The sequence below is a fragment of the Cotesia glomerata genome, linkage group LG1 (assembly GCF_020080835.1).
Source record: "Cotesia glomerata isolate CgM1 linkage group LG1, MPM_Cglom_v2.3, whole genome shotgun sequence".
NCBI lineage: Eukaryota > Metazoa > Arthropoda > Insecta > Hymenoptera > Braconidae > Cotesia > Cotesia glomerata.
This window is the reverse complement of record NC_058158.1, coordinates 13,311,428-13,330,382: the sequence shown is the minus strand read 5'-3', so window position 1 is coordinate 13,330,382 and position 18,955 is coordinate 13,311,428. Positions and strand designations below refer to the sequence as shown.

The 18,955-nt window shown below is 29.8% G+C and overlaps 1 protein-coding gene and 1 long non-coding RNA gene across 5 annotated transcripts in view; one reads left to right on the top strand and one right to left on the bottom strand.

Moving 5' to 3' along the window:
• The window catches only part of LOC123275425 (homeotic protein ultrabithorax), a 171,476-nt gene that overhangs the window by 122,066 nt on the left and 30,455 nt on the right, over positions 1-18,955 (bottom strand). The window lies entirely within an intron of this gene.
• LOC123275428 lies at positions 5,993-17,805 on the top strand. Its single transcript, XR_006511682.1, has 4 exons — positions 5,993-6,008; positions 10,369-10,376; positions 17,080-17,087; positions 17,709-17,805. It is a non-coding gene; the product is annotated as an uncharacterized LOC123275428 (long non-coding RNA).

Genomic DNA, 18,955 nt, shown 5'->3' with positions numbered 1-18,955 from the left:
AAATGTTTATGAATTCCTCAAAATTGACCAGTTTTACCAGTTTGAGAAAATAAAAATAGTGATGATTTTCTGTACGAAGTATAAAATTAGAATCACGTTTTTAAAGCAAAAAATATTTCAGAACATTCGCCGTTTTAACATTAAAAAAATTGAATACAGACTAATTAGCTAAACTAATAAAAGCAATTATTTTCATATTTTGTTTTTAACACATTTATGAGAAGAGTGAAAATATAAATTGATCGTTTTGAATCACTTTATCAAAAAAACCAAATAAATTTCACAGTGACATATTACGACTTTTTTTATGTCTATAAGCTTACAATTATGGTTTTGTGAATTGTCAATAATTGATAACAAAAAGACAATTCTATATTTTTAAATTTGAAACATTATTTTGCTTATTTTTTAACTTGTGTTAACTTTTGAAATTTTACATGTGACACATAGAAAAAAAATTAGAAAAACGGTAGACCCTCAAGGCCATTCGTGCAACTTCCCGCTAATTCCATACCTAGGTGCATAAAACTGCACTAATGATGTTTTTGAGCTCTCCTAGCTCAAAAATACAATTTATGTGTTATTTTAAGCTCTTCGAGCTTAAAAAGGTAGCTTTTCTATGCTTTTGAGCTCTTCGAGCTCAAAAGTCTGATAGAAGTTTCATAAAAAAATATTTTTTTAATTTTCAAACCGCACTAACTTTTGAATGAATCAACCGATTTTCACGCGGTTGCCAGCATTTGACGCAATTTTTTTGGTTTCATGAAGAATCTTCAAGTTTGAATTGATAAAACTAGGAAATTTGGAGTAATTCCAAAAAAACACTTTTTTCGGTTTTCTTTCGTTCATGATATGTCTTGAACGAATTGACCAATTTTGACCGGCTTGACGGCGATCGACGTAATTTTTTCATGCTAATAGCTGATTAGTTTTTTAAATTGATCAGTGCATCCGTTTAAAAGTTATTTCAAAAAATGTCAAAGTTATGTTAAAAAAACACTTGTTTCCAAACATTTTATCGAGGATATCTCTTGAACCAATCAACCGATTTCTACGTTCTTGGCAGTGATCGAAGCAGTTTTTTAAGCTTTAAAATTATTCTACATCATCAAAAACGATCCGAGAACAAATGACGAAGTTATGTCAAAGAAACACTTTTTTCGGTTTTCTTTCGTTCACGATATCTCTCGAACGAATCAACCGATTTTGACCGGATTAGCGACGATTGGCGTGGTTTTTCAAGCTTAAAAACGAATTAGTTTTTGAAGTTGATCGATAAAGCCGTTTAAAAGTTATTCCAAAAAAACCACTTTCAAAAAAAATTTTTTTCTCATTTTTTTTGAGATTTTTTAAAATTTCTCAAAATCTATCGGTCCGAATCGGTTCAAATTCACAGGAAATCTAAGTTTGAGGGAACTCTTTAGAACGCCGTTCAGTAGATTCCGATCGGTTCAGTCGTTTAAAAGTTATAAGCGAGTCACACACACACACACACACACACACACACACACACACACACACACACACACACACACACACACACACACACACACACACACACACACACACACACACACACACACACACACACACACACACACAGACATAGTGACAACATCGCGGGGGTGGTCAGGGAAGCTTCCTATGACCTCAAAACGTCGAGATCTGATGAAAACTCGATTTTTGCAAAACGGGCTGAAAACAATAACTTCCCGATTATTGAAAATCTTCGATTTTCTTAGCGGGAAGTTAAAAATTCTTATAGCTAAGGAAATAAAAATTTTCGATGAAAGAAAATATTTATGATGGTTGAAACTGAAACTTGCTGCAATCAAAAAAAAAAATTTCCTAAACTAAAAAAAATTGTGAATAAGAAATTTTTTTTCTCCAAAAAGATTTTTTTTCCGATATAAACATTTAGTTCAAATCAGTTCTCTATTCGTGTAAGAAAATAATTCTGATAACCATATGCGTCGGTGTGCATGTGTATATAAACGTATGACTAACATATCCATGCTCTACAGGAGCTGTAATATCCCGGCCTATCCCATAGATAATGCTTAATTAATTTCAAATTCAATGAGCTATAAAATCATAAAATAAGCTATAGTTCTAGTTGTGTTATAATCGATAAAAAGTATCAGACACTAATATATAATATATAGTATATTATATTATGACGACAGATTTATTAATGGATGATATAATTTTGGCACGTTATTTGTGGACTACACTTTATAAATGTATATACTCCGACAATTTAGTGCGCGTTTAAATGTATTGCCCATTAAATAAGAGTCTTAATATTATAACATAATGCATGACAAGTATTTCTTTCTTCTTTTTTGTGGAAATATAATATAGTATACATGTAAGAAAAATATAAAGCGAAAGAAAAACTTATCATTGATATAATAAAGCATTTCAGTAAATAAAAGTTGGTTTACTTAACATTACATAAAAGTGGAGAAATGTTTAGTTTGCCTTCGTACAATGTACTCAAGTATATACAATAGTGAAGTAGTATATAAAACAACCGCGCCCACCGCAAGCTCAACCATTTTCTATCATCTTCTCCAACATCCCAACGTATATATATCCCCCTGTTTCTAGGAAGGGTTTATAAAAGTTAGGAATACTCGTGATACTTACGCGTCACCATAAAACATCGTCCCCACACAGTTTCTCCCTTGCAAAACCCTTTTCGATATTTGCTATTTCTACAGCTCAGATAGAAAGACCCTTTATTGTCCCTCTAAGAATGTAGGGATTCTAAGAACGTCTTCGTAATTATTTCTTCCTCAATATAATCAAAATAATTCCTTGTCCCCATCCCCGTACCACTGCCTCAGAAGATAAATTAGCCTTTTCTTTTTCTTCAAATTAAGTATCTCAAGATGAAAAAAACTCCAGCTTTTTTAGTTAATTTCTTAAATATATACTACATTGGTTCTTATGTCGGAATTTCTTGCTCGATGAAACCTGTCATGCGCTTATTTTTTAAATAATTATACCCTAGATAAGTTCAAAAATTTAAAAAATCGATTAATTAGAGTTGAGAAATTGTGGCCAAATAAAATTTTCAAAACCGTAAATAAAACGATTTTTAAACCCACTGATAAGAATTTTAACTTAGTTATAGAGAAAAAATCTTTCGGTAAGAAAATTAATTTCAAAAATTTTTCTGTACTAAATCAAGCAAAGAAATTTTTAACAAAAGAAATTTTTTTGATTTAAAGTAAGTTGTAATTTAATTTGAAAACTTTTTTGGTTCATAAAAGACGGTGAAATTCTTAAAAATAATTTTCTTCGATCAAAATTTTTTGGCTTGAATCATGAATTAATTTATTTTATAATCAAATCACTGAATTTCATCGGAAATAACTCTTTATTTAAAAGATATATACACTGGTAAAAAGGTTAGCTTGGCTCAAGAAAAAAATTCTTAAACCAAGACTATTAAAAGAAAAACAATAAATTTCTTGAGACAAGAGAAAAAATTCTTTAGCCAAGAAATTTTTTTTTAACCAAGAATTTTATCTTAGCTCAAGAATTTTTTCTCTTGAGTCAACACTGTAAATCGAAGTGTTTTAAAAGTGACTACAAATGGGCAATTTAACATGGGAAATTAAAACACATGGAAGTGTTTTAAAAGTGACTACAATGCTTCAAGATACGAACAAAACACTTTATGTGTGTTTTGTTAAAACACTTGGATTTACAGTGAAGCTAACCTTTCTATCTGTGTATTATTTCAAGAAAATGTTTATTAAAGCTGATGAAATTAACCGGAGAATTAACTAAAAAATCTTACTTTACAATATCCCGACCAAAAAACAACATTAATTGGAAATGTTTGAAGCAAAAATTAAGAAAATTACTTTACAATAATTTATAAAATTTTCAAGCAATTGCAAAAATTTTCATGATAAGTATAAACAAGAATTCTCATTAGATCTTTCTAGAAAACTTATTACATTTATTTGAACAATTACTTGCTTTGGATAAGTAAAAAAATCAGCAGAATTGTTCAGTTAATTTAAAATAAAATAAAATAAGCATCAAGTATTATTTTTAAAATAAAAAATGATGGTTCTTTTTTTGCAAAAATAATCAAGGTTCAATTGACTCGGGTGAGGTCGAACGAAGCTTCTTACAATTCTTAATCCCTTGTATCATAAGTGAGTCTCATTTAAATAGTGTAAATAATTTATATAGAAGCTAATTAAATAAATAAGAAAAAAAAGGCGAGCAAATAGATTCTCTTAATTTGTATTATATGATAATTGATAATATTTAATATTGAAAACAGCAAAGTGTATACTCGTACCGGTATAATTACAGCGTAATTACAATGCATTTAGTATTTATGTATTTACTCATTAAAGCTGAAGGGACATGAACAAACAAACATAACGTGCAGCCTGAAAGCAGTGTCATGGGTTACAGCAATATTTATTAACGTGGAGTCTCCTACCCCATCGGGCGGCCATTCAGCAGTGGTTCTTTTAGATTTGGAAATATATACTGTGTACGTTGGCGGTGCTGGTTGCTGTGCTGTTCTGTGCAATGCTTCCTGGACGACCGACATTCAGAACGGGAGAACGCAACGAACGAGCCAAGTGGGGGAGGGTTTAATTCCCTTGAAGTATTGTCCACGTTAGGTACCATTACATTCGCATGCCCGTGGTGCAATTAGCAATGTAAATGCTGGGTTAGTTAGTTAGCGTGTTCGCAAAGCCTACTGTGCTGTAGGGTGGGCCGTCGGGCCAGATAACGGACCTCCCAGGCGAGCGATCATCTCAACTACAACATTGATAACGCTTTGAACATCGATGCTTTACTTTTATAATTTTACTGTTAATGTTAATATGATATTTATCCACAATTTGTATTGTATCCTTTCCAATACTTTTTTTTTTTTTTTTTTTTTTTTATTTATTTTATCAGTCCTGGGATATCTCGAAAATGAATTTTATCACTTTTATAACAACCAACAACACAAATTTACACGAATACAATGTACACCTTATCTATTTCAATTATCGATTTCGAAAAATAGAAAATAAACTCAAACACTTTTAATGAAATGAACGATTGTTAACGGGAGTGTTGACTAGCAAGCACATTGTCAAAAAAAAAATCGTTTAATTTATGTCAAGACTTCTAGTTGAGACAATTTGATCCGAAATTCGATATAATAGTACACTAGCTCGTAATTAAGATAAGAAGACATTGAATTTAAATGAATGAATGATAATGGAATTGAATAAGGTTTACAGTTAAACAATTCCTTTGTCAGTTAAAGTCCACTTCCGTTACAAAACAGCAGCGTATCAATACGAGCTCCATATATCGTTCGTCGAACTCCTCAGAAGGACTCGACGACATGATAGCCGATCACGGCACTTAAAACGAATAACAGAGATAAACCCGCACGAATTCACCACGATGGTTATGGGACGAGAAAGACGCTAACGAGGCACACACGGGATATGTCTCTTACTCGCACGGATCTTCCCAACTATCTCCTCTTGGAATTTAAACGGTTCTCCCGATGCTCCTTCCTTTTTAATTCAAAAGAGCAGAGTGTCTTTTCTTTCTTAAATTCACCGTTGTTGTCCTGTGCTAGAGTATTGTCATTTTAAAAGATACGGCAGCCATACTACTTGTCAGGCATGGCCGCAGGGGTGGTTCCTTACCATCTGGAGACCTGCCCCTTCGGTTTGTTCACTGTCCGTAGATAATTGTTTCTTTCAATATAACAGCATACTATCTTTTCAAAATCCCCCATACCGGTGACTTTTCCCTTCTCAAATACAACTTTACTATCCTGTTTTATGTATAGGATTTCAAAAACATATGCTACGAATATCAACTCGATATGTTCTAATAATTGCAGAACGAGTACACGGAAAAAAAATTGTAGGAAAAATTGTCACTTTGTAATCCAGGACCAGGCTTTCAATATATTCACTTTCATAATTTTATATTTTAAAATTTACAATGTTGAATTATAAAAATTCGTATATTTGACTACTTTTATATGCATTTGTACGATTTTTGTCCTGCAATTTTTTTTACGTGTAGTACATAGCATTACAAATCGCTCTACACAGAAAAAAAAATTTACTTGAAGTCAGTAAGAACTTCATTTTCTTGATTAGAGTAGAAAAATTTTTAAACTAAGAAATTTTTCTTGGTTTAAACAAATTTTACTTGATTCAAGAATTTTTCGTCTTCATTCAAAACAATTAAACTGTTCAAAATTATTTTCTTGATTCAAGTTAATTTTTTTTTCTGTGTACGATCAAAAAATTTTATGCAACTGTTTTTATTGTTATACTTTTGTTAGTTTACAAAACCAAAATATTTTTTATAGGGAAGGCTAACTCAAATCGAGTATATTGCCTGTAATAATTAAACGCGAGTGTTAATATATGTGTATATACCAAGATCTGAACACTCCCAAGTTTCAGTAAATTTTGATCAGTTGCGATGACATAGGCATTACTAGGTGGAATATAAAAAAAATAATTTATGACGTTAAAATTTCTAAAATAGTGCTCTGTTTTGATGAATTTTTGTACTTATTTTTTAGTATTTTTTTCTAAAACGATACTGTAATGCAAATTATAATAGAAAATTTTTCATATTACTACACTGATAAAAATTTTAACTTGACTCAAGAGCAAAAATCTTGAACCAAGAACACCAATTGGAAGAAAATGAATTTCTTCAGCCAAGAGGAAAAATTCTTGAGTCAAGATAGATTCTCTTGAATTAAGAAAATATATCTTGACTCAAGAATTTTTCCTCTTGGCTCAAGAAATTCATTTTCTTCCAATTGGTGTTCTTGGTTCAAGACTTCTGCTCTTGAGTCAAGTTAAAATTTCTATCAGTGTAAAGATTAATAAAATGAGTTTAGAGATTATAATTTGATTCAGAATAACTGAAGGGTTTTGATTTTTAAGATAGTTATGTACATCACTAAAATCTCAAAATTAGTTTTGAATTACATTTTTGGTGATTTTCTCCATCACCACACTGAGAAAAAAAATACATTGATAGAAGGATTTAGTACAGAGTAACAAAATTTTTATTCATTTATTTGAGAGAAACAAATATTTTGTACCCATCAATATTATTTGTTACAGTTTAATAAATGATTTCTTTATATGAACAAAGCCTTATTACATGGAAATAAGTATTTAGTACCACCAAATAATATTTAGTAACAGGTACTAAATATTTCTTTGGCAAGTATTGTCGGTAGATGGCTATGCTTTAATTCCAATGTTTATGTGATACATAACCTATTCACTAACTCAGATTATTTTATTCAGCTCGATTTTGGGAGATTGATTAAACCTTTAGAAACACACATACTCTCAATAAATGTCTTCTATTTATGTCTTTCCTCAGTGGAGTTTAGTTTACATTTTTTAATTTGTCTGTTACTGACGTGTTAAAAACTTGTTTAATTTTAAATTTTATAAATGTCTCAAACAAAAAAATATAATTTAATGAGATTCTTTTCTTCATAATACCTTATATTTTTACTTAAAATTATTTATTTTTATTATTTTTATTTATTTTAAGTTAAAAAGTTAGGTTACACGCTAAAATTAGTTAAAAAATTAATTTCTTTGATACCAATAAACGATTTATTGAGTACACGGAGAAAAAAGTATTGCTATTGTAGCGATCCAGTGGATCGTGAACGTAGTATTGTGATTAGCTCAAAACAGTATTGTCATTTTCACAATATTATAACCTGATATACTCAATACTTCGGATTCTTATATTCACTTGCCGTGGTAGGTGAATATGTAAAAACATATTGTGATCATAAAGAAACGTTTCCTTACTACGGCGAAACGAATCGTGATTATCACGATCCACGATGCCTTCAGCGCCACCACGCATAACCAAATCTGAAACTTACGAGTGGATTTGTTTAAAATTTTGGTGATGAAATAGTGATAATTACATAAATTAGTGAATTAATAATAATAGCGATATAGATGATTGGGTTGTTGATAAATTACTCGAGTGAAATCTTGAAAAACTTGTGTCGATTTTTGAAGGCTAGTAAAGAAATAAATCTTCCTATGTTAACTGTGTTAATGCTGTGTCCGTGGTTATTGCATATAATTCTATTGCGTTGATAAGGAAAAACAATGTACATTATATGTTGTATTAAATAAATAAAATTTTTGTTCTCATAAAAGTCTTTTTTAGCATAAATGATTTGATCCCATACTGTTTTATACAAAAATATATTATTGTATGTAATATGTACAGTAATAAAGGAGTAAAAATTCCATTAAAAATTTTTTTTTTATGATAAAAATATTTGCCTCTTTTAAATAAATACTTCGATAATACAAATTTCTAGACTAATAATAATAATATTTGTAAAAATAAAAAAAAAAGTCATATAAGATAAATTCCAACAGTACTGCTGTAAGTCATTATTTAAACATTTTTAAACCTAACCCAATTCTTGACTGTCATAATCTACTCAAAAATTTTTAACTAATCAGGCTACAAAAGGAATTTGTATTTATGTTAATAACAATAATATACCAAAAAAATAATAATCTGCAATAAAATATAATTAATATTTAATTCAAGACAACCAATCATCTATAAACCATAGCAATATAGACACTCGATATCCGAATCCATGTGGATCGTGATAATCACGATCCACTAGATTAAGCATTTGCGCATCTAAAGTATAGTCATGCGAGGATCGTGATCAGTGTACTTTTATTAAGAAAATTTTCTTGATACAAGAATTTATGTTCTTGAAAATTTTCAAGAATATACATTCTTAGCTCAAGAAATAGTTAAATTGATTGAAATAATTTTTACTTAATTTAAATAAAGCTATGCTTTTGTTTATCTATTATCCAAAGATAAATATTGATGCTCTTCTCTTCAGAAATTAATAATTAATAATAATAGAATATTTGATCGTCAGCGAGTTTCGTGAACCCAGAAATTATTAATTGAATAAAAGTATTTTTTTTTCTCAGTGCAAACAAATAATTTAATCAAAACATTAAAATAAACCTACCGATTTTTCCCGTCAGGCAATATAAAAATGTTCAAAGCTTGGAAAGTTTTTTTTTCCTTACATGAATGCGTAATAGTTCCAGCTGATGTTCAGTTTAATGAATAAAAAAAATACCGCGAAATATTTGAAATAAAAATATCATAAATAATCGACAATAATAAATTTTCTTTTTATCCTTTTTACCATATAAATTAACAACAAAATATTTTTCTATTTAAAATTCAATGAGTATTATAAGTCATACATATTTGTGTAATTTTTAAATACAAACATATAATGTATAATGTTGAAATGTTGAAAAATACGCGAATAAATTATTTGAAAGTAAGTAAAGTAATAGGAATAGATGTAAATGTAACTACTGATAAATTTATAGCAGCTTAAATTGATTAAGTGTAATAAACTACTCCGTATGAGGTTTGTAATAATCTTTGGTGTGATTTTACTCGTTACGTGAGATGGAGCAGTAAAATCTCAAGCGTCGCAAATGACAGCCACGTAAAAGGGGAAAATGAAGCGATTCCCCGTAGTTTATAAGCGCTCCAACGATAATAAAACGTTCTAGAGTCCCCTCGTATGGTCCCTCGTGGCAGCGGGTCACGCACAAATACGGATAAAGGCGAACAACTTTACCAACGCTGTTTCATAACTCAGGCTCTCAGAAGTTCAACGTTTAACTCCGCGATGGCGCTCGATTTACAGGACCACTTTTGAGGCCCGCTAGAATATCACGTTGGTATATTTATATCTGAACAAAAACAGTTTCACTGTAAAAAAAATCGCGCCAAGTCCACGTTCATAAGACTATTAAGAAAAAAGAAATTTTTTTTTTCTTTACAAAAAGATATAAAATAAAAAAATTAAAAAATCCAAGTAACCGATATGATTGTATAAGATTTTCGAAAGTTAAAAAAATTTTTGTTGTAAATTTAAAAATTAAAAAAAAAAATTTTGGAACGTATTTAGTGTGCGTGGTTGCAAAATATTTTACTTTTAATGAAATTCGTAAAATCTATTTACTAGGACTTTAATAAAATTGAAATACACAATGACGCAGACCAAGTACGTTCCAAAATTTTTTTTTTAATTTTTAAATTTACAACAAAATTTTTTTTAATTTCCGAAAATCTTATACAATCATATCGGTTACTTGGATTTTTTAATTTTTTAATTTTATATCTTTTTGTAAAGAAAAAAAAATTTCTTTTTTCTTAATAGTCTTATGAACGTGGACTTGGCGCGATTTTTTTACAGTGAAACAGTTTTTGTTCAGATTTTAGTATTTTTTGTAATTATAATAAAAATTTACAATTGGTACCAACTGAAATCTCGCGTTGGCATTTCTTATAGCAAACTATCCCCTTGAAGCTACTGTTTATGTAAAAATAATTCCAGTGCACCTTGGCGGGTATAGATGCAAGCTGTGAAATGTATTTTTTTAACTGTAGTTTCTCATCTATTGAAGGATTACCATGCATTTTCAAATTATTTAGTCTGTGGCATGTCACTTTTTACATCGAAAAAAAGTCAGGATCGAAATTTTTTGAGCTTGCTATAGTTTACGTTGATAAAATTTAATAATTTCAAGTAGATTAATTGTTATAATTGAATATAATGAACTAATATCAGTAAAATAAAGTATGAATTACTGTTATAATATAAAATTTAGGAACAAAAAGTACCGCAGAATTAGATAAAATTTTGCAACCTCGAAATACCTTTCTGCTTACAGTAAACACACTTGGTAGTCTGGCGCTCCGTTTACAACGGATTTGAACGGAACTTGGCGCCAGATTCTACCGAATCTGTGAATATTTTCATTATTTGTTTACTCTTACCACAAAGAATTACTCAATAACTAATTAAAAAAATTATTTTATAAATTATAAAAAATTTTTTTTACCGGATTTTTTATTAGTCCATAAATATTCATCAATTTCTCTTATGTTCATAATTTTTAATACATTGATTATACATAAGTATGCTTTGAGTCGATACTTCAGAATTGTAAAACAATTTATCAGATACTATTTAAATACGGTTTGATTTGTCTAATGAAATATTAGTTGAACAAAAAAAAAATCTTGATGGTAATTAATGAATATGACTGAAAAAATCCGAGCAATTTTTTTCTAGGAAGAATATTTTCAAGCAGACTTTTCGACGAGAGCAAAAAATTCCATTTTACATTGAAAGAATGTCGTAGCTAAATGCTCTTGCGTATAAAGCTATTATTTTCCTCTTTAATAAAATACGATGAGAGATTAGGCCGACATTCAGCGAAATGTCTTCCGGTTGTTGGATTCTAATGGTCAGGACCCATAGCAGGGTCACGTAACGGCTGCTTCCTAAAGATTTATGATTTTTCCTCCGCTCCCTGTCTTAAATGTTTCCTCAATTTTGACAGGATCAAAAAAATGTCAAACTAATAAAAAATATAAGATACATAAAGTATAATATTTTTTAAAAACTTTTCTTCTTTTACCTATACTTATTTTTAGCCTGCAATGGGTATTTTCTCATTATATTATGAAAATAAGTACTTATGCTACAACTCTGAGATATTTTAAGAAAATTTATAAGTGTATATAATATAACAACAAATTGGTCATAAACTTACTTCGTTTGTATACTTGTGTATATGATAATATATTAGAAATTTTATTGGCACAATATATTGAAATGAATACTAATCAAAAATTAGTCAATAGTTAAAATTTTTTGCTTATTATGCTGAATAAACTTTTAGAAAAAAAAAATAAGTTCAGGTTTTATTAATACAAATATAATTTATCTTAGATTTTTTTTTATACGTTTGAAGAAATAATAGAATTCAGGTGGTAATGTAAAAATAGGTAAATTGATATGTTCAAATAAATAACGTGAGTACGATTAATATTTCATTGATTTATTATAAATAAAATATGTGTACATATTTTTGGTACAATTTTTTAAGTGATAACAGTTCTATGATTATATCCATATGTAATAAAAATATTAAAACGAGGAGAAAGAGGTGAAATAAGTTTCATTAGTAAATGAATGAAAAAAATATACCTAATTTTATTTTGCTCATTATGCTTTATTGTTTGATAAATGAAAAAAATTTTTGAAAATCCATTTTATTCTATATTTATAAATTGAATTTGACAAGTACATATTTACTATTTATTTTTTAAATAAAAAAATCTCGTATAAAATGATTAAATAAGTAATAATAATATAGTACTTCTTAAAATCATGAGTAAAAATATGAAAACTACTATAAAGTTTGGTATTTTCAGTGGAATTATATCAGTGTTCTTATTATAAGGATTCGTATATTTGTACGGGAGTTATATTTAGTCAGTAATACTTTAGATGGCGGCAGTAAAAATACTTTTTTTTTCCGTGTGGACTCGGCACTTCGTAAATCACAATATTATCTGAGCGGATCAACCAGTTTTGCAAAATAAAATAAGATGTATGCGAAATTTTTCAGACTCTTCCAGATACCGTTATAATTTTATTATTACTTTAGTTTTTAACTGAAACTTGATAATATCCTTCAGAAGCATAGTACGTAGCTCATTCATAGAATATTTTTTGATTAAACTTTTGTATAAAAATCAAAAAAATTTTAAATTAAAGCCAAGTTTAAATAAATTAATATCTACACAATATTTTAGCTTTAACTATTGTCTTACTTATATATTAATGACACTTATAAGCCGTACATATAAAATCTATAACAAAGAGAAAAGCCGCTTTTCATTTCTTTTCTCTATTTTTTCTAGTACTGTCTTTTTCATTCTCTATTTCTTCCTTCTCTTGTTCTCTACTTCATTTTCGCTAGACTTTATTCATTGGAACAAAAACTCTACTACTAGAAGGCAAATTTATTCAAACGAATGTGTAGAAGCGGAGAATCTTTTTAACTTATACTGAAGATATGCAAGTGCCAATAGACTCTGTTTATTAGTTGGCTTATTTAATGAACTTTTACTTTTGAGTAATAATTATCTGTGAATTTATTATTTACACAGTAAAAAAGGTTCAGTTGAACCAAGAAAATAATTGAAGGAGACTAAAATAGTCTTGGCCGAAGTAAAAATTTTTTGCGATAAAAATTTTTTATTCGTACCTATAAATATTTTTATCTTTAAAATTAAATATTTATTAAATTTTTTGAGGCTTCAAGATTAAAATATTTTAATCTGTACAAATCAATTTTTCGCAATATTTCTTAATACATTCGCTCATCGTAATATCTATCTGAATAGATAGATAGATACTATTTCTGAGTGTAGTACATTGATATTCAATTAAATTACTTATAATAATTTATAGTAATTACGTCACGTATTATTAAAATATGCATTATAAAGAAGAAAGTAAAAAAATGTAATGTATCAGCTATTAAAATTTGATTAAAACTAAGCAAGTTGAATATTAAGACTATTTGAAAAAATTTAACAAAAAATGAGGAAAAATATTGAATTTTGTGTAATAAATCATAAATATATTATCATTTAAATTATATAATTTAGTATCATTATGATAAATGTCTTGATTAATTAAACTTTTGCAAATAAATATAAGCCTTGAATTTCAATCAGCTAATAATAATTAACAAGTTTGTTGATGGTATTAGAATTAATTTAAATTTATCAAACGAATAAATGATTAATTACATCCTGTTTAGTTACTTTTTCAGTATTGACTCAATGCAATCAAAATACCGGTATAAGTTTGTATGTGCAAATAATGAATATAGCTGGATCTCATTGAGCCAGAACTCACAAATCATGTCGATACATCATACCGCAATTACACGGTGAGAGTTCATTTAAATGCTATAAATAATCCACTGTGTTCATTCTATCGCGCCATCTCACGTATGGCCACGCACTTCTCTCACATGATGTATAACACCAAGAGAGAAATTAGAATGATACGAATACGCTGCACAAAAGAATGAGAATTAAAAAAAGACAACCAGAAATCTTATGATTGTTTGTATTGCAATCGAAGTAGAGCGAGAGAGTAACAAAGTCTTAAAATCCTTTGATGTCAAAGCGTATCAGCCATTTGATCAGTACAACGCACCCCCATAAATAAGGGTCGCACGAAAGAAATCGCAATAATTTATTATATACTGGTAAGTTTAAAAGTTCAGAGTGCAGCGATCGCGTGTGACTGGGTGACTACCGACTGTTCTCCTCTTTCATTTGTGCGGTATGCAAGACGAGCATATATATATATATATATATATATATATACCCAACCGCGTGCTCGACGGAACGTAAATTCAACTTGGTTGGACATTGCCTACGACGAATACTTGAGCAACGCCCTCTCCTTCAACCTGAGTGTCCGGTCGACCTCACGAAACGACGCCTGACGGCTGACGGCTCTACGTAAATGACTACGGCGTGAAACGACGACCAGGACGTTGCGGATCCATCATTCCAGATTCACTAGGCGACCTGACTTATGCTAATCCTATATAATTCTAGTTACATTCTCCCTGATATTTTCACTTTTATCGTGAATAAATATTTTCTTACTAGAATTTATACATGCGCAGTTAAATAATTAACTTCCTTGAATTTCTTATGAAAAATGAATTTAATCAAATAAATTCTTGAACCAATAAAATCAATTCAAACCAACATAAATTTCTTATTTAAAATCTGTTCAATTTAATATAATTTTTAAAGATAATATTATTATTTTTAAATTATTTCTTTATAATTTTCATCAAAAATTTACTGAACATTACAAAGCATGCAGTTATAAATTTCAAAACTTTTTCCAAGTATTCTAAAATACTTACTTTTTGCAACGATTTAAAAAAAAAATCATAGAATTGCTAAGATGAAACCGTCAACAAAAAACGTTTTCCAAGTATAGATTTTTATTTTTATATTCAATTAAAAGTTACTTAACAGCGTGATTAATGAGTCGTAAATACGCAAGAGCACCTTTTAGTACTGACCCTGCAGTAGCATAAAAACACCGCCAGGTAAAACAAATCATTTTTGAGCTTAGTATTTTTTTAAATACACACAGTAATTTATTAGATTATTATTATTCTTGTTATTATTATTAGCAAATACTGCTGATTATCAATTAAGATGATTAAACGGGAGATTGTAGATTAATTAGTAACTTAGCATCTTCGGTTATGAGCAATGTATCCAGACGTGAACCCACCTAGTGCAGGCGTGAAAGAGGCAAACTTTATGCAAATTGAATGGGATGTACATTTTAAGACACTGCACACAGCAAGTGATCTCTTTTATACTGACAGAGCATCATTACCCAAAATTACATGCTTCTCTCTTCATCAGATCTTTTTTTCTGTTTTATAGCGTAATAAGTAATCACGTAGAGGGATAATTAAAAATTAATAATCATTAGGGGCAACGATGTGCTCTTTGTAATCGCTGAGAACCATCATGCTTGTTACCAACACAACTTTTCATCGCACATCCACACACATGTCTACCCAACCAGGTATTCTGTGTATTAATGTACATGTATATGTGTATGCATACTGCTTATATTTATTCAAGTATGTATGTAAACACGTGTTTGACTACTCATAACAATGGTAAACGTGGTAGTATTATGTTACAGCTGGTGAACACGTTAAGTATTTGGATAACTGAAATTACCTGTCCACCCTCGACACATACACCTCCTCCTCCTCCTCCTCGAAGTAGAACAAATGAAAGTGTACATTGTTTGAGCAAGTAGCACAGGAATGAATAACTGTCAATTTTCAGCGGTAGTCCAGTGAATGAATGCGAAATAGTGATGTATTTGTTTATGCAATGGATAGCGCTTCAGCAACGAGATGTATCATATTTTACAACAAGAGGAAGAAAGTGAGGGTAAAGAAGTTTACGGCACATCTCTCAGAACCTGTCCAGGTGTATAGCCTCCCGGTATTTTATAAATTGATTACTTCTTCACCGACCCCAATCGTAAATTCTACCTAGCACAATCATCTGTGATTCATAGGCCAGGCAACAACCTTACACAGACTGAATAAGTAATTAATTACTTAGCAATTGGAGTATAGCCAAGTATTCTGGAAGACATCCAAGCTTCCCGCGCGAATGTGAAATCATAGCTGTGTGCAGCTGTCATTAAATAATCTTTTTAAAAAATATTTCTATCATAGAATACAATAATACTCTTATTGTAATCAGATTGCATTAATATTTATTGAGGCAAGTTCAGGGTCAATTGTTAACTGAAAAAGAAACTTATCGATTCAAAAATAAATATTATCTTCAAAATTTCACGGATTCAAGAAATTCACCCGTGAATTTCTTCTGACATGATATCATCAGAAAAATTGTTTCATGGATTGGATCAACAATATTTTTCTTGAATCAAGATAATTTTTTCACCCGTGTATTAGTGCTAATAATTTTTGATAGATTTTAAGAAATGATGTGAGATATCGAAAACATTTGATAAGGCTGGTTATAGTTAGAGTTAGTACAAAATTCAATATCTACATTGAATATTCCCAGGATCTCGACATGGGTGCTATACAGTCCCGAATCCAGGGTGGTCCAGCAAGTTTGAACAAGAGGAATGCAACGTAACAGGAATAGTCCCTCTAGTCTCTTTCTTATTATGATTGTTGTTATTATTTTTTCGGGCTGGTCGCGGCTGGGACTTATAACCTAATGGAGGCGGGAGGGCTTCACTTCGAGAGGTATAAGAGCGGAAAGGAGGCCGTTGAAGCAGTCCAGGGCGCCGAGGAGACCAAAGGAGGCTCCCCATCTTGTTTTCTTTATCTATCTGTCTTATTCTCTCACATATGCGTATAGTCCCATGCATCATACTTCATTCCATTGAGATGGCAAAGGCCACCGCGGGGATGCGTTACCTTGATCCTCTTTTCTACGGTTACTAAAAGAGTTTCAATCCTCCATGATCCACTTGTTATACCTATTTTTTATTTGTTTTCGTAAATCATTATCGAGAATATAATGTTTCACCTCATTACCCCGAATTTTATCATTTTTTTCTCTTTCTACAGGCGAGGATAGAGATAAAGATAGGAAAGGGGAGAAGTGATTTTTTGAATCCATACCCAGTGCAATTGCGAGCAGTCTAGCAAACACAGCGTGATACGAGTAGAGACCGGGTAATGAAACGGCCCCCGACCAAGAGAACTGGATACACTGCCTTATTACACTCTGTTATACTCTTTTTAGATTTATATAGTCTACATATAGATAATAAAAAACGATTCTGTAATATCTGAAAAAAATTCTCGAGTTATATTTTATAAATTGCCTACATTAAATACAAATTACTCACGAAATAAATTTATTTTTTATTTTTTACTTATTGATTCGGTTTTATTGGCAGCGTATTTCTGACTATATCATCATGTAATTTTTCAAACCGCTTAAGTGTATCATACTACTGTTGAGAATAAAACAATGATTTGGTAGCAAATTAATAAAAAAAAAATTTTATGCTTCAAATTTTCATTTTATGAGTTCTATTTTCATCGTATGAGTTTTTTTTTACTATACAACTCTTTAAAAATTTTTTCCAAACCAAGGAATTACTATTCTTGAACAATAACCATTGATTTTCAAAGTACACTAGAAATTTGAATAGCGCGCTACGCGCGCGCCTAAGTTTCAACCAATAATGAATCGTGACCCGTTTTTTGCGAGTTTCGACCTTTGAATAACTTCAAGACTTTCATCTATTTTATAATATAGGATCTTGCCGGGGTATAATTTTTTATAATCAGGAATAAATATTCAAAAGATTTACTTGAGACAAAAAAAAAATTATTGAGAAAAACTCAAATTGATTCTAAGTGAACCCCATGAAAAAAATTTTTTATATGTCCTGATCTGTCTGTATATATGACCACATCAAAAAATTTGGTAAGGCTTAGTATATAAATAAGTTATATCAGGTCACATATGGGCATTAGCCCATATTATGACGTTTGTAGCTTGATGCATCCTGATACGCCCATACATAATTTTTTGACCAAGGATAGAGTTGAAAATCTCCGACAGAGAGCGCATAGTCGTGGAATCGTCTCGTTACAAGAAAGTTAAGTTTGAGGCCTTAAGTTATAAAATAAACATTTCTGTTTTTCTCTCCTAAGAAGCTTATTTGGCTTTGGTGTTTAGTTCAATTAACTATTAAATCAATTTTTGATTATTGTTATTTTTTTTTATGTCTAGAAAACATTAAAAATTCGAAAATTATAACAAATTATTATGTTATTCTCATACATATCGTATGGCTATTTATGACCGTATCAGAAAAATTTTTCACAGAAAACAGAATTCTCTAGGTTAAAAAAAATTTTACATTCTTTATACAAAATAATTTTGGTATTATATGTTTTCTTTTTTTTTGTTTAATCAGTAATACTGATTTTACAGAGAAAAATTATTGCATAAAACAGAATGGGTTAGATTTAAATGAAATAATGATAACTCGTATTTGAAAAATAACTTGAATATATTTGACTTTTGAAGCAACATTTTTAATATCAAAAAAATTAGGAAAACGGTTGACCCTGAAGGCCATCCCTGCAACTTCCCGCTACTTTCGTAATTAAGCGCTGAACATAGCACCTATTAAATTTTTGAGCTCGAAGAGCTCAAAAATATAATTTTCGTGTAGTTTTGAGCTCTCCGAGCTCAAAAGTCTGATAGAAGTTTAATAAAACACAATTTTTTAAATTTTCAATTTGACGCAGTTTTTAAAATTCTATGATACATTTTTAAACACAAATTGATAAGACCGAAAGTTTCGGTGTAATTCGAAAAAAACACTTTTTTTCCCCTTCCCATTTCCTTCGTCAACGATAACTCA